Below are 17,287 nucleotides of genomic sequence, written 5' to 3' on the forward strand. Positions count from 1 at the left end.
GAGAACAGAAATTGCATGCCAGCGGCGCAGTGGCAGCAGGAGGCCCCATTGGCTAAAGTGGTACCTCAGGTTAAGAACAGTTTCAGGTTAAGAATGGACCTTCGGAACGAATTGAGTTCATAACCAGAGGTACCACTGTACAATATGGGACCATCCAACGAAGCAGAAAGATTTGGGATAGACCCAAAAAGAGCGCTTCTTCACGCAGCGCACAGTTAAACTGGAATTTTCTCCCACAAGTTATAGCGATGTCTTAAAAGACAAGGCAAGTGTATGGAAGATAAGCCTATGATCTGCCTCCACTGTTGAAGGCAAACGCCCCTCTGAATGTGTTGCTGGGAATCACAAATGGGGAGAGTGCTGTTGCACCCGGGTCTTGTTTGCTGGCTTCCCAGCTGGCCACTGAAAGAGAAGGATGTTTGACCTTCTCAAAGAGCCCTTATGTTCTTGCTGAGCTGCTCTGCTGTGCTAGAACCATATCCCATAGTTCCTACTCCTACAGCGTTGTTCAAATGGCACGGTCCCAAGTAGTTACTGCATGTAGCTAAATGAAGGACGATTTCAAACTTGGGTGACTGGTTTTATTATTAAAATACAGTGGTACCTCGGGTTACATATGCTCCAGGTTACAGACGCTTCAGGTTACAGACTCCGCTAACCCAGAAATAGTACCTCGGGTTAAGAACTTTGCTTCAGGATGAGAACAGAAGTCGTGCGGCGGCAGCGGGAGGCCCCATTAGCTAAAGTGGTGCTTCAGGTTAAGAACAGTTTCAGGTTAAGAACAGACCTCCGGAACGAATTAAGTACGTAACCAGAGGTACCACTGTACTCGGCACCCCTCCTGCCAGTGGCAGAGCAAGGAGATCGAGCACTTGGGGCAGCGTGCGTGCCCTGCACCCAGGGGCAGAGCCAACTGTCCATGGGGGCACCGTGGGGCCTTGGAGGAGTCTGCCTGCCTCCTCCCACTCAGCTGCCCTACAGCTGAGGGGGAGGCAGCGGGCGGACTGTTTGGGGCAGCGTGGAGCCTGTGGGCGCTCAAGCCACCGCGTCACTCCCAGGAGAGATGCATGGCTGAGGCACACTGCAGGCCCCGTGGTGAGTGCCGCCCGGCACTTTGTCACCCCCCTCAGTAAGGGCACCCGGGATGGACCGCATCCACTGCACCCCCCTTGCTACGCCCCTGCCTCCTACTCCTACAGCTGGACTCTCGCAGCAAGATTACCCCATTAGGACAACTAGTCCTGTTACCTTAATCACTGCAAGCTAATGGTGGCTGGATTTCTTTCTTTTGTGGCATCACTTCCCTTTGAGTTTTCAGTGACTTGTTGAGCATGTATCAGCAGGCCAAGGAAACATCACTAAGGTCATGACAACAATGGCTCTCTTTGTCCACACATAACGCTGCCTTCTAGTCAACTGCAGGTGTAACAGTGTGGCTTGCAAAAAAATAATAAATCCATAATGTAGGGTGTCCGTTCTTAGAACCATAGCTTATTTCAACAGCCTTCAATTTTCTTTCAAACACAAGGGCCCACCTTTAGTGCCAGCCTACTTGCAATGGTTTTTAAGCATGTATACTTTGAATTCTCCCTCCCTCTGTTCCCTGCTTTTACTGCCTAATTTTCTTTTCTCTTTCCTCTTCACTAGAAGAGAGTCAAACAATGAAAAGAAATTGTTGCCGGACTAGGTGGCATGTAGTGTTCCTTCATCAGCTTTGCATGGAGAAAGTCCCAGGTTCAAGTCCAGCCATCTCCAAGTAGGGTGGGGAAGGGACCAGTCTAAAATTCTGGGGATGGTCAGGTGGAACAGTGCTCTGATTCACCTTCCTGTGTTCCTCTGTGATTCACTGTTGTAAAAAAAATGGTCGTCACAACCTGCAAACGTGTATACCGATGCACTGGATTAAAAGTGGCGAGGGGTAAAGAGACCTGCGCATACTTCCAAATTGTTCTATTTACAGAAATATGGCAAAAATACATCGTTATCCAAGCTCAGTCATGAAGCGTCCACTTCAGCTACTTGACTAGCTGTAGAAAGAACTGGAAAGCCTGGTTCAAACGGGTAGGAATGAACGAATAAACTGTGAACACTGACATAGTCAGAGTGGTGGCAGTGAAACAATGCATCACCACTTCTTCCCAGGGTTCCATGTCAATGGCACACGTGACCAGCATGTACTGAACATAAAGCCAGTAGATAAAATCCTTCATGTCCTTCATCGTTCTCGCCGCCATTAATCGTTGCTTCTTGAAGTTCGTCCTGTTGGAGCAACAAAAGTGTGGGTGATACAGTTTGAACTGGGAGCAGAGGAAACAGAGAAGACAGAACAATCTTTTGGGCTTAGGGGTTTTACTTTTTGTTTTCAAAAAGCGATATGGGACAATCACGTCCTGCTCGGGGATTACATCCCGGGGGGGGGGGAGTGTGCAGATAAACAAAGATACGCATACCTTAGTTTCCGAATGGACTCCATTCTGGAAGTCCGTTCGACTTCCGAAAATGTTAGAAAACCAAGGCACGGCTTCCAATTGGTTGCAGGAGCTTCCTGCACTCAATCGGAAGCCGCGGGTGCTGTGTGGGACATTCAGCTTCCAAAAAACGTTCGCAAACCGGAACACTCACGTCCAGGTTTGCGGCGTTCAGGAGCCAAAACATTCGAGAACTAAGCTGTTCAAAAACCAAGGTACGACTGTACTCAAACCACTCCTTTGGAACTGCCCCTGAACAGTCATGCTTGCACTCTAGGTGGGGCTACCTTTGAAGGCGACTTGGAAACTACTACTAATCCACAATGCAACAGCTAGTCTGGTGACTGGGAGTGACCACTGGGACCACAGAACACCAGTCCTGGAAGATCTTCACTGGGTCCCAGTATGTTTCCAAGCACAGTTCAAAGTGTTGGTGCTGACCTTTAAAGGCCTAAACAGACTCAGCCCAGTATACCTGAAGGAGCGTCTCCACCCCCATTGTCCAGCCCGGACACTGAGGTCCAGCACTTAGGGCCTTCTGATGGTTCCCTCACTGCAAAAAGTGAAGTTATAGGGAACCAGCCAGAGGGCTTCTACGTAGTGGCACCCATCCTGTGGAATGCCCTCCCATCAGAAGTCAAGGAAATGAGTAACTATATGACCTTTAGAAGACATCTGAAGACAGCCCTGTATAGGGAAGCTATTAATGTGTAATGGAATCTGCCCAGAATGGCTGGGACAACCCAGTCAGATGGGTAGAGTATAAATAAATAAATTGTTGTTGTTGTTGTTGTTGTTGTTGTTGTTGTTGTTGTCATTATGTTTCAAGGAAGTCAATGAGTTTTTAAGCTTTCTGCCCTGTTTACCAGGCTTTGGGAAGAGGCTCTTGTGAGAATTTGCAGGGCTGTTCCTGAGTTATCGTGAGATCTTGCAAGAGCTTCCCAGAGCCTCCCACAGCCCAGCAAGCAAGTCTAAGAGCTGAAAACCTTCTTTCTACGCTGGGAAAAGCACTCCGCCTCCCATGCGTTTAATTTGTGCAATTCCAACCACATAAAGTTGAAATTGCACGTGTCAAATGGGCATAAGTTGCACGTTACCCATGCATTCAGTTCATCAAACTTGCAAAGCTGTCTCTAAATAAGTGTTACACAGAGCAGACCCAATGAAATCAACAGACCTAGGTTCAGGGCTAATCAGGCGTGTGCCTGAAATTCAGACACATCAAAAATGCCAAAAAAAATATGACAGATTTCACAACTTGTTTTACAGCATATCAGACATACACTCTCAGGTAAAGAGTCTTTCTTAAAAAAAAAAATTAAATCAAAGTATGTCTCACTCTGTCTTTGATGCCTTATTTTGTGTTTGGACGTTGTTATTCTTATTTTTATTATGGCTAGCAGCCTCAATAACTGGAAGTGGCCTGAGTTTCTTTCAGCCTCTGCAAAAGCCTGCCTAAATCAAGTTGCTTGACCTGTACCAAAGCACAGATGTGCCAACCTATTGAGCTCTATATATGAACCTGTCAGAACAATATTAGTATAAAACATTTGGAAGGTTCAGGATATAGAATCAAGGGCATATATTTCGGAGGCCTTTCAATTTTTATTTAAGAGGAGTTATGTGCCACAATGATTTTTTAAAAGCCTTCAAGTCCTTTCATAAAACAGTGTGAGGTGTTCATTTAAAGTACAGATAAAATCAGTGATTAAAAACAAGTTGACCGCATTCAAACTTATCCAGAATGGCTTAACGAAGGACGACTCAGTACGTAAAGGAATTACATTTATATTTCCTAACAGAAGGAAGTTTGGTATTCTCTCTGCAAGACTAACCCTAAATTATGAGTTCATTCTTACCTGTATCCACTCACAATTTCCTGAAGATTAGTCATTCTTGCCACTCCTAAGAAGCAATGGAGAAATATAGTCAGCAACTTACAAACACCAGAAGTGTCAAAATAAAGTAACGTGTAAAAAAAAAACTGTATCAGAAAGCATGCTAAAGAATTTAATACAGATTAGGGATCAGGCAGTTGACCTAGAAGAGGTGGGTGGGCCACCAGCACAAAAGCTCATGGGACACACATATGCTAAGAGATGCCTCCTCTGGGGCTTCTGGGGCAGTGATGGCCAAACTTGCCCCCCCCCAGCTGTCTTGGGACTACAACTCCCATCATCCCTAGCTAGCAGGACCAGTGGTCAGGGATGGTGGGAATTGTAGTCCCAAAACAGCTGGAGGGCCAAGTTTGGCCATCACTGTTCAAGGGTCTATTCCTCCCCCCCAAAAAAAGTTTTTAAAAATCATGCAAGGCAAGGAGAAAGTAGATAGAGAAAGGTCTTCCCCTGCTCTCATAATGCTAGAATTCATGGGCACCCAATGAAGCTGAGTGTTGGAAGATTCAGGACAGCTAAAATAAAGCATTTCTTCATGCACTCACTGCCACAGGAACCAGTGACGGCCACCAAGCTAGATGGCATTCAGTGAGGAGTGGCCACATTCACGGAAAGGGCTCTTGATGGCTGCTCGCCATAGTAGCTGTGCTCTGCTTCCACAGTTGGAGGAAAAAATGCTTCTGAAGACCAATTGCTGGAAACCACAGGAGGGAGGAGTGCTCTAGCGCTCAAATCCTGCTTCCAGGTTTCCCACAGCCATTTCGTCAGCCACTGTGAGAACAAGACGCTGGATTAGACAGGTCAGCATCTTGTGGTCTTTGCCCCTTGGCTAGAGGAGGCAAACTGTGTTTCAAGGGAAGTGCTTCCTCCACCCTCATCAGCACTGTGTATGGTTACCTTCCATTTCCCACAATGTGAAGGGTATATCCAAGGGATGCGGGTGGCACTGTGGTCTAAACCACTGGGCCTCTTGGGCTTGCCGATCGGAAGGTCGGAGGTTCAAATCCCCACGATGGGGTGAGCTCCTGTTGCTTGGTCCCAGCTCCTGCCAACCTAGCAGTTCGAAAGCACACCAGTGCAAGTAGATAAATAGGTACTGCTGCAGCGGGAAGGTAAACGGCGTTTCCATGCGTTCTGGCTTCTGTCACGGTGTCCCGTTGCGCCAGAAGCGGATTAGTCATGTTGACCACATAACCCAGAAAGCTGTCTGCAGACAAAGGCCGGCTCCCTTGGCCTGAAAGTGAGATGAGCGCTGCAACCTCATAGTCGCCTTTGACTGGACTTAACCATCCAGGGGTCCTTTACCTTTACTCTTTTTTTTTTACCTTACCCAAGGGTAGAATTCAGCAATGCACTCAGGCAGTTGCTCAGTCAGCACATGCATTTATGTTGAAACAATCTCCCTCCTTCTCTCCCATATGGGGATGACAGGAAGTCCTGTTGCACCAGCTAGATTCATGGCATTGGCTTCCACCAGTGCAATAACTTAGCTGAATCCAACTCCAACGCAACATTGGCCTTGCCTGCATTGGCAGAATCATAGAACACAGGTCTTTCATTCTGGTCGTTCAGCTACCAGACGCCCACACCGCATTCAGTCTGTAATACGGGAGCCCCCTTCACACGTAAATCATGTGAAGGGGTCATGCAATTAAAAGGACAGAGGAGCCCCCCCTGAGGTCATGTGGCTTCCTCACCCCACCCCCTGACATCCATCCGCACATGGAGAAGGAAAGCTTATGCACCTAGACTACTACATATGACCCCTTTCACAGGAGCCCTGCACAACTGGGATTCCATTTCTCACGGAGGCCTTTGGATGCTAAGCTTTCATCCTATGCATATCCAAGCCACGAGCCACATGTTGACATGAGCAGAGACCCATGGATCTCCAAGGGCTGACCTTTATTCACAAGACACCGTCCATCATCCAATTCATGCATGAAGTGGACCTGGGCATAATCTTCCAAGCAGGTGAACTACAGTCAAGTATTAGAAAGGGCCAAGTTGCCTGTCAGCTGAAAGCAACCATGTCTATCTTGGGTGTGGGGGGGGGTTTTGCCCTAATTTGCTTGGAGACCTTAGGGTGACAAGCGACTAATAAGTCTAATAAATGAAACCTCTCCCTCCACATTGAGACAGGCCTCAGGGAAGTCCGAAAGCAGCCTGGACTGCGGCAGACAGAAAGTGCCTTCCCCTATAACCCACAACATTAAAATAAAACCCTAAGTGAGCAACCCAGGCCAGCCTATTAGACAAGCACAGTGGCCTGAAGATACTCAGCTTCCCCATTTTTGCAGCCTTAGGCAGATGAATTTCCTTCCCAGGTCTAATGGCAGCTTGGGGGAGCAGCATTCTTAATCAAGATGAAGTGTGCAGCAATCAAGATCCTGTCCCCTTGTCCTATGTGGCAGCTCTTTGGCTTTTCAAAAAACAAACATGTGTGCTAATTGCTTGCATGCAATTAACACTGCATCTTCAAGGTAGCCCTTGAGATGTTGCTGCACCTCAACTCCAAGCGTTTCTGGAAAATGGCTAGGCTTGTTGTGGCCTGTGATGTATGGCAGCTGGAGCGTAATATCTGGAGCACAGCACTTTGCCTACCCCTGCCATACCTAGCTTGGTTCCTACCAGGTGTGCAGTGCACTGCCATACTTGTCTGCTGGTCTGCATTTAGCCTGGTCACAAGTTCTGCAGATCAACCCTATGCCCTATTAATAACAAACAATCTTTTTATGTCTCCTTTCTGACTGGGTTGCTCCATATTCTCAACCTGTGGGTCCCCAGATGTTGTTGGACTACAACTCCCATCCTCCCTTGAGCTCTGGCCTTGCTAGCTAGGGGTGATGGGAGTTGTAGTTCAACAACATCTGGGGACCCACAGGTTGAGAAAGGCTGCCTTAAGACAAACTTATGTTGTGGAAATAATCCACCTACTGTTATGGAAATAATCCACCTACTTGAGGACTTTGATCATTACTTAATGGAGGAACAGGAACAGCAATAGCAGGTTGGGAAATACTAGCATTTCCAGAGCACGAGGAAGAACACGAGAGGGGCCTGTAGGATCAGGCCAATGATATTCAGAAGCATATTTCATCCACTTATGAAGGCAAAGCACATTTTTCTTGAGTAGTAGCCACTAATAATCATCTCATCCATGAATTTGTCCAATCTTTTAAAGCCATGCAAGTCGGTGCCCTCCCCCCTCCTGTGGGAGTGCGTTCCACAGTTTAAGCACTGCTTCATCTGTCTTGAAACCTAAAAACTATTATGCAAAATCCCACTGACCATGTCTCAACAGATAACACCCTTTATAAGCCTTAGTTTTCCCAGCAATACAAACACATTGGGAAATGAAATCAAAACCAACAGATCTGTCTTCATGGGATTTCAGAATTCTTCAGTATAGCTTTGCTGACAAAGGTCTCGGGTAATTGTCCATATTCAAAGAGGTTGGAAATTTTGATTTGTCAACTCAGCCCCAAGTATCTGCAGCCTGTGGGTCAACTCAAAATATAACAAAGACTCCCCCCCCCCCAAGGGACTCCTTGTTTTAATTGCTTTAATTTCAGCTTTTAGAAGGCTCTTATTTGCAGTTGCTGAGCTGTACGTCATTGGTAGGGAAATGAGCAAGTATCTGGCACAAGGGCCAAAAGCACTTCCAGGCATCTAAAGCAAGTCAGACACAGTGCCTGCTCATACAAATGTTGTATGTGCCTTTGGCAAGATCCACGTAGCTGCCTTTAGATATACCGTATTTTTCGCTCTATAGGACGCACTTTTCCCCCTTCAAAAATGAAGGGGAAATGTGTGTGCGTCCTATGGAGCGAAGACGCCATAGCCCCGCAACCCTCTCCCGGCTGGAGAGGTGACGCGCGGCTATGGCAGGAGCCTCTCCACTGCGCCTTTCCGCTGCTCCCTGACCTGCTCTTTGGGGCTGGTGGTGGGCTTCCCCCCGCCAGCCCCAAAGAGCAGGTCGAAAGGAACCTGAAGCCTAGAGAGCGAGAGGGGTCAGTGCACACCGACCCCTCTCGCTCTCCAGGCTTTCAAGGTAGCCACCTGAACACACCTTAAACGGCACCTTGTTTTAGAGCGGGAAAACAAGAGGGGGAAAGTTCTTCCCCCTCTCTGCGCAGCGCCTCCTGCCGCTTCGCTGAAGGGGCGCTGGGCAGAGAGGGGGAGAATTTTTTTTCCTTGTTCTCCCCCCTCTAAAACAAAGTGCGTCCTATTGTCCGGTGCGTCCTATGGTGCGAAAAATACAGTAAATAAGTGTACCCGTATGAGCAAACACAGAAGGCTTTTTCTGAATGACGCATTACTGATTTTTCTTGGGTTGCTAGCTTACAGGGGGATGGTTCCACTTCTCCTGTGCCCCAGCATTTTGCTGTGTGATTTGATTCAGTCTAGGGCTGCCATACATCTGGGATTTCCCAGACATATTCAGGATTCATCCAGGCAGACTGTCTGAAAATGCTGTAAATGTCCAGGGAAACCCAGGAGTTTGGCAACCCATGCTGGAAGTGAGTGTTTGTTTTTTGCGAATTTCCTTAAAAATAACTTTAAAACTTCATTTTTTGGGGAGATTTTTCAAAAAAAACAACAACAACCACTCAGCTGTTTGTGCAAACGCAACAGGTCAGAGGAACCAAAGGATGAGGTTTTAGCATCAGCACAAAGGCACTTCTTTTACTCCTCTGGTGCTGCAGAAATAGTATCACGATGGGATGGATGGACAAAGCTCTGCCATAGGTGAGCTGAGATTTCAAATAATGTCCTCAGAGGACCCTGCAGCATGAACAATGTGCTCGGTGCTTTTTTAAAGGCCAGTGGGGAATATAGATCATTGAAGGCCGATCCATCTCAGCTTTCCCTCATCTTTTTCCTTACCACCAGTCGGAGGGTGGCTCTGCCAATCATTGAAAACTAACCTACTATTAGTTTCCCTGCCTTCTTCCTTAATTGTCCCAGGGGGCACCAGCCACCGATGGAATAGATGGATGGTCTTGGGCATTTTATTGCCTAGCCTTTTTCTCACCATCTGTAAAATGGGAGCAATAAAGAATTCTCTCACAGACTGTGGCCCCACCTACACAATGCATTTAAAGCAATGTTATGCTACATTAAGCTGTCAAGGTTTTCCCCAAAGAAACTGGAGAACTACAATTTGTTAAGGGAGCTGAGAGTTCTGAAGAGACCTCTATTTCCCTCATGGAGCTACAATTCCCAGAGTTCCCTGGGTGAAGGGATTGATTAAATTTACTCTGGGAATTGTAGCTCCATGAGGGAAATAAAGGTCTCTTCAGAACTCTCTGCACCCTTAACAAACGACAGTTCCCAGGATTCTTGGCGGGGGAGAGGGGAGAGCCATGACTGTTTAAAATGGTATGATGCTGCTTTAAATGTATAGCGCAGATGGGGCCTGTAAAACCAGGAAAGACTGCACATTGTAAGAAAGCGAAAAGGTGCTAGTCCATTTGGACTCCTCATTCTCCTCACAAGGTTCCCCGCCCCTCACAACTCAAGGCCTGTGTCAGAAGTCAAGTTTTCTGCTCTGTCAGTGAGAAGGGAAATGAGAGCATTGCTCAAGTGCATACTGAACATCACATGCAATCTGTAAGCATCAGCGCCTGGAATTCATAATGCTTTGTGTAACATAATATTACAACATTTAATGAGTTTTTTCCTGCCATTATGTGAGTTCAGCTTTTTTTTGACTTTGCTATGTACAAGACAAATATGTCAGCAATTTGAATGCCAGTTCAAGGTATTAGTCTGACATCTGCATAGTACATTATATACATTTTATAAAGCACCACATTATTCTTTCATTAATTCAAACCACGGATGGGAAACCTGCAGACTTCCAGATACTGTTGGACTCCCAACTGCCTCAGCCAGCATGGCCAATGGTCAGGGGGGTGGGAGTTGGGAGTTACAGCTCCAACAAGACTTGTAAGGCTGTGGGTTGCCTGTCCCTGTCTCTGGTCCACCCCTCACCTTTTCCTTCTTACAAAAGCTATTCAAGAAAGAAATGCAAAACCACTCAAGCAAAGAGGAAGGGAGTTTGCAGCACTGGTGCTAGCCAATCAGTTGCTGCACACAGCCAGTTTCTAGAGCTCAGACTCAGAGAATAATTTTTTTCCATGCTCAGCCCTGAAGAAATAAATGTTCCATAGCAGCTCACACCACTGAGATAATGTTATATTTGTATGCAGTCTGAGGCTGCCTTGTCTGCTATACCTCAGGTGTGGTATGAGATGAATGAAGATCCAGCTGCAAGTCTGATCAGTCTGATGCCTAAACTGACTCTTGTTTTGCCCAAACCTAATTATCCTCTACCCCTGGATTGATGGGGCTGCTTTGTACTTCTTCACAATGCTCAAATTATGGAGGTGAAGAAGTCAACATGCCTCACATCTTACCTGCCCCTTACCAGTTTAAGCTCAGCCCCCTTACTCACTTCTTGGACAGTAGTTGGGGGTGTGGGGTAAAGGTAAAGGGACCCCTGACCATTAGGTCCAGTTGTGGCCGACTCTGGGGTTGCGGCGCTCATCTCGCTTTATTGGCCGAGGGAACCGGTGTACAGCTTCTGGGTCATGTGGCCAGCACGACTAAGGTGCTTCTGGTGAACCAGAGCAGCGCACAGAAACGCTGTTTGCCTTCCCGCCGCAGTGGTACCTATTTATCTACTTGCACTTTGACGTGCTTTCGAACTGCTAGGTTGGCAGGAGCAGGGACCGAGCAACAGGAGCTCACCCCGTCGCGGGGATTCAAACTGCCAACCTTCTGATCGGGAAGTCCTAGGCTCTGTGGTTTAACCCACAGCACCACCCATGTCCCGGGGGTGGGGGGGAGTTCTTTGCAATTCAATCACTGAATGTGATTGGTTCCAAACAGACAATCTGAGTAAGGAAGCGAAGCGGAGATGGGAGACCAGACCGCTGCTCTCCACCAGCCCCAGAAAGACTTGGTTGTGGAGATCCAGGAAGGCTACAAGATTCATATACAGTGGTACCTCGGGTTAAGAACTTAATTCGTTCTGGAGATCCGTTCTTAACCTGAAACTGTTCTTAACCTGAGGTACCACTTTAGCTAATGAGGCCTCCCCCCACCGCCACGCGATTTTTGTTCTCATCCTGAAGCAAAGTTCTTAACCCGAGGTACTATTTCTGGGTTAGTGGACTCTGTAACCTGAAGCATCTGTTACCCGAGGTACCGCTGTACCACGGATGGCCCTTGGAAAGAGGTTAATGGCAAAATCATAGGGAAGGCGGTAGCTCAGAAGTACAGTATCTGCCTTGCATGCAAATGACCCAAGGTTAAATCCCCAGGCTCTCCAGAAACAGCCAGGAATATCTGCAATCTGTAACCCTGGTTTAGTACAAAACTGTCTTCTAGGTTCCATGTCTCGCTGGAACCTTCTAAAACAGTGGCTAATGGAGATTGTCACAAAAGATAGAGCTCCCCCCTTAAACACTACTTGAAGGAGAGCAAAACATTGAATTCTACAAGGATGGAGAACCAAACAGTAATTGAAACCAGGGACAGAAACTGAAACTGGGGAAGATCTCTTTCTGTTTGCCAACTGGATAACTGATAAGATACTGCCTGATCTCTAAGGTTCTTGACTTTCTTACTGCCTTCAAGAATCAGAGGAAAGAAACCGCGACCCCACATAATTTATAATTACTTTACTGTGGATCTCCGCCAAGTTATACATCTTTACTTTTTAAAAACAAAAAACCCAAAAGCATCTTAAACAAAAAATAAATAAAATGTTATCCTGTGTCTTTACAGACAAAAAAGGGTGTGCTGTATTTCCCATAGCCCAAGTCAAAAAAGAAGAATAAAGTCTCACCTTTCCAGTACCGGGATCAGAGAGTGCTGCAGATGCACTCGGCTGTCAAGCTAACTGATTGCAAACTGAGGAAGGAGAGTCATTAAGCATTTTTTCCCAAGCGCGGTGAGGCATAGCTGGCTTGATCTACCTGCCCGCCCACTTGAGGGCTAAATCTAAATTACACCTTTGCCTTCAGGTGCCTGAGCAGAGCAGATGCTAGGAAGTAAGCCCCAATGAATAAATCAGAGATTATTCAAAGCAGGTGTTACAGCTGTTGTTCCATCATAAAGAAGGATATGGCTGAGCTTTAAGGCTGTTATCCTGACCTAGGTACATTTTCTGGAAAATGACCTCCTCTGGGGTGCATGAAATTACCACTTCCAAGTGTCCCTCTAAGTACTGTATCCCTATTTTCCAGGGACAGTCCCAGATTTGCCGAAGTTGTCCTGTTTGATTTGATCCTGGAATGTCCTGCTTTTCCTTAAGATGTCCCTATTTTCATCGGAGAAATGTTGGAGGGTATGGAGTTATGCGAGCCCCGAGCCAAGGAGATAAGTAACTATACAACCTTTAGAAGACATTTGAAGACAGGCCTTTAAGGGAATTTTTAAAAATGTTTAATGGTTAATGTTTTTATATATGTTGGAAGTGCCCAGAGTCGCTGGGGCAACCCAGTCAGAAGAGTAGGATATGAAGAAGAGGAAGAGGATTCCTATTTTCATCGGAGAAATGCTGGAGGGTATTTAAATGTGATTTAGGTTTAGGTCATAACCCTTCAGCATAAAAGAGGCAGAGAAATAGCCAAGCACCTAATTATGCCAATTTCTAACAAACTGCACATTATTTGGAGTTTGACTTTTTTCTTTCCCGAAGCTTGTTGGCTCTGAGGTTGCCAACTTCTTTTCTAGGGTTCAGCTCTTGTGCCTTTAACAGCAACATGGCATGGAAAAAAAGCAGTGGAGATTTATTTGCTTTCCTTTTACACGGAGACATATGGTGAGAAAAGCTTCTTCTGTTTAATTTTCCGTGGGACTGATTGCTGTTAAAGACTGTGGAGGAAAACCAGTTATTTAAAAAATAGTAGTAATTTGGCAACTGGTGTTTTTCTCATTCTGGTTATTGTAGTTCTTTTTAATTGCTTTACTGGTGTTTGGAAACTTGATGGAACTAACTCCACATGATTTGGAATAAAACCTCCTCCCAATTAACTGCACACACAGCCCTCATGTGAGCTGCACCAGTGAAGCAAAGAAAAGAGGAGGAAGAAAATGAAAATAAGAGAAGCAGAGAGTACGAAAAATCTACGAAAGAAAAATAGTAAGGGAAATGATAGGTATGAGGGAAATATCTCTGGGGAGCATATTGGGATAATTAATCAATCTGTCTTTTAAAACGAGGGCAGGTATTGCTTTGTTTGTTGTTATGTTATGTACTTTTGTGTTTTTAGACTGTAAACTGTACTGCAATCTTCATAGGAAGGGTGGTATATAAATAAGTGAAAAGGCTCTCAGAGAGATACTAGTGAGAGGTGTGGCTGAGGAGATTGTGTTGTAGCCTTATGAGGCTTTGACCTCGGGTGGGAAAAATATTGCGCCCGGGAAGGGGAGATGGGAGTCAACAGACACTCAAGGAATAGTTTCGGAGAAAAAGCTTTTATTTCTACCATCCATGAACTGGTAGAAGGAGCAAGTTTGATAGTTCACAAACAAGCACGAGTTCACAGTCATTTGCACAGAGTATATATTCCCCTTCCAGTTCCCTCCCCTTTCTCCTCCTTCAGGAGTCCTGCCCCATGGGTTCCTCTGAGCATGAACAGAAAGCTCCTGTCTTGGGACTATTGGACTCTTGGCACCCTTCCCAGGAAAGGGGAATGAAAGCGGTTCAGCATGTCCAAAGATGTTGCAACTAGAATGAGATAAAAGTCAGTTCTCAGGCTTGCTTTGAACAGAGTCTATTCATTAGCCTTTTGAAGCCTTCTCGTACTGATAAAAGAATAACATTTTGCCTTGCAACAGCAGAGCAAATGAGCAGATGCTTAGCTGCTGAGAAAATGATTTTGAAAAGCTTTGAGAAGCTTTGAGCCTGCTTTAGGGGGGGGGTGACTTCGGGCCTAGGTGGGGTCACCTGTCCTCACCTTCCTTCAGTGTGGGCTGAAGAGAGTCCCCAGGCCCAGATAGAGAGGCCTGGAGGGCTGCATTGGGCCTGTGGGCCTGAGGCTCCCCTGTCCCTACCCTGGCGCAACCAAACAGGCTTTCCATCAGTGTCATAGGGCATGAGACTCTTTATCTCAGGGTTGTGGGTTCAAGACACACATGGGGCAAAAAGGTGCCTGCATTGCAGGAGATTGAATTTAGATGGCCCTTGGGGTACTTTCCCTTCCCTTACAAGCCTACGAGTCTATGATCAGTGAGCCCAGCTTTGCAGGTGCAATTTGAACCCAAACCATGCCTGCCAACGGACTTCAAAGCGGCCTGCTGTAATCTCTCATCAGCACTTGCAGTGAGTGCCTTTAATAATAATAATAATAATAATAATAATAATAATAATAATAATTTGTTATTTATACCCCGCCCATCTGGCTGAGTTTCCCTAGCCACTCTGGGCAGCTTCCATCAAGTGTTAAAAACAATGCAGCATTAAATATTAAAAACTTCCCTAAACAGGGCTGCCTTCAGATGTCTTTTAAAGAGAAGATAGCTGCTTATTTCCTTCACATCTGCTGGGAGGGCGTTCCACAGGACAGGCGCCACTACCGAGAAGCCCCTCTGTCTGGTTCCCTGTAACCTCACTTCTCGCAATGAGGGAACCACCAGAAGGCCCTCGGCGCTGCATTCAGTGTCCGGGCTGAACGATGGGGGTGGAGATGCTCCTTCAGGTATACAGGACCGAGGCTGTTTAGGACTTTAAAGGTCAGCACCAACACTTTGAATTGTGCTCAGAAATGTACTGGGAGCCAATGTAGGTCTTTCAGGACCGGTGTTATGTGGTCTCGGCGGCCGCTCCCAGTCACCAGTCTAGCTGCCGCATTCTGGATTAGTTGTAGTTTCCAGGTCACCTACAAAGGTAGCCCTAACTTTGGCAAGTGGGCAGCCCTGCTCTCCTGTCACAATTGGCCCATGGGGGTGGGCAGATTAAGGAATTCAGGCTATGCCTCACTGGCAAGATCTAGTTCCCTACCCCGATATAGGAGAAGTTTGTCAGGAGCTTGTCCTACACTCAAGTAGGAACTTGGCAGAGACACATGCCCGACTGGCATGTTCTCTCCCTCCTGGTCAATTGTTCGGGAGCTTCATTAGCTTTTTTCAGCCCGAACATCACAGCGACCGATGCCAACAGACATCAACACACTTAGGGATCCGCAGAGCCTTCCCAGCTTGCGTAACAGACCTCAGCAACTCAGCATTTTGGCTAATCTACTTTATTTACATATAAACACACATGGAGCTCTGCAGCATGGCTCCCTCTCTCTTTAGCATCAGACAGCAAAGAGAAAGGACAATAGTCCCACTTCACAGAACACAGTAACACAAACATCCTGTCACTGTCACTTCCCACTCTGTGGAGTCAAAACATATACCGTCATGTGAAAGACAACAATCACGGAGCAGGAATTCTAACAAAGTTGCCCTAGTCCCAGGCCTTTACTGACTCAACACCAGCACTTTGCACTGTGACCAGAAACTAACAAGAAACAAATATCCTTCGGCACTGGTGTGTTGTGTTTCTTCCAATGAGTCCAAGTTTGTAACATGGCCAGCATATTCCGAGCATGACTTTTTAAAGGACCTACATAAAGCACACTGCAAGAATCCATTCTTACTGTTGCAAGACAATCTTATTCCAGGAAGGAATTAACCAATTACCCAGTCAAAGTTCACAAAAGGTGCTCTGTGCTAGGAAGCAGTTTGGCGCTTGCCCTGAAAATCAGCCAGGCCTTTTGAGAGGGTGGTACTTGGCAGATATCTCTGACAGAGAAAGGGAAGGCCTGGCAGGACTTAATGTGATGCTGATTGTGGATTTTGCTCCTGGGGACCATGAGGGCGTTTTCCTGCCATTTCATTCATAGATCAATCATAGATACTGAGCCAACATCACTTGCCTCTTTCCATCTTCATTTAGAGCCCTTCTCTGGCTGCTACCCTATCTTTCTTCCCAAAGGTGAGTTTTCTGTCTTTCATTTTTGACCGGAGTAACCACTGGCAGAGTACCCTCTGAATCACGCTCTGCTGTTCAAGATGGGCTAAAAAATAACTAAAATCAGTATCAACTTGGATACGTGAAAATTCGTTTAAATTGCTACACCAGTGGCATTAGACACCATTATGGCATTGTTATATTAATAAAACTATGCCATCACTGTGCTGGAGAGTCTGCAATAGTATAGGCACAGCACTTCACATGTGGTGGGCATGTGCCCATATAAAGCCCTTCTGGCAGAGGGCGTTTATAGAAATAAGCTATATTGTGGGTCAACATGTGGAATTACCCCAAGTTTGGGATTGTTAACTGAATCGTATCTGAATTGTATCTGAAGAAGTGAGTATGCATACGAAAGCTTATACCAAGAACAAACTTAGTTGGTCTCTAAGGTGCTACTGGACATTATGTATATATATGTATGTGTGTGTGTGTGTGTGTGTGTGTGTGTAATAATTATTGTTTCACTTGTCAATGCAAGAGTTCTGTGCATCCGTTTTCCTCCTCAGCAAGCCTGACACTGGGTTTGAGTCGCTTGTCTGGGATCACAGGCTTTGGTGAGACGTATTCCACCACCACTTTTGTTGCTTCATGTGCTTAGCTTTCCATAGCCGTGGCAAATAAGCTGAAGCATGAAGCATCTTAGTCCATTTTGAAAAACCTTTTGTGCCAACCAGTAGCAGCACACATCTTGAGGGGGTGTGGAGAACAGAGTGTTGTGAAATGAGAAATTGGATCTTAAGCAAGAACAAGCCAAACACCATTCCTAGTTATCCGCTGTGCCCATCGCCAGCCCATCAGTCTTGCCCAGACAGAGGTCCTGTTTTCAACAATTGCCCAAGAAGGATGCTGTGCTCAACAGTACTGAAAGTCATGGGGAGATC

The 17,287-nt window shown here is 46.2% G+C and overlaps 2 long non-coding RNA genes across 2 annotated transcripts in view; one reads left to right on the top strand and one right to left on the bottom strand.

The window, feature by feature from the left end:
* Positions 1-1,935: 1,935 nt before the first annotated feature.
* On the bottom strand, positions 1,936-12,344 carry LOC310678488. Its single transcript, XR_014511769.1, has 3 exons — positions 12,225-12,344; positions 4,328-4,373; positions 1,936-2,259 (listed from the first exon to the last, which is right to left on the bottom strand). It is a non-coding gene; the product is annotated as an uncharacterized lncRNA (long non-coding RNA).
* A 3,843-nt stretch (positions 12,345-16,187) lies between these two features.
* LOC310678498 overlaps positions 16,188-17,287 on the top strand; it is a 10,814-nt gene continuing 9,714 nt past the window's right edge. Inside the window, exon 1 of the long non-coding RNA XR_014511779.1 lies at positions 16,188-16,364. This is a non-coding gene — a long non-coding RNA (uncharacterized lncRNA). The remainder of the gene's footprint in view (positions 16,365-17,287) is intronic.

Source organism: Podarcis tiliguerta (genome assembly GCF_965153285.1).
Source record: "Podarcis tiliguerta genome assembly, chromosome: 5".
NCBI lineage: Eukaryota > Metazoa > Chordata > Lepidosauria > Squamata > Lacertidae > Podarcis > Podarcis tiliguerta.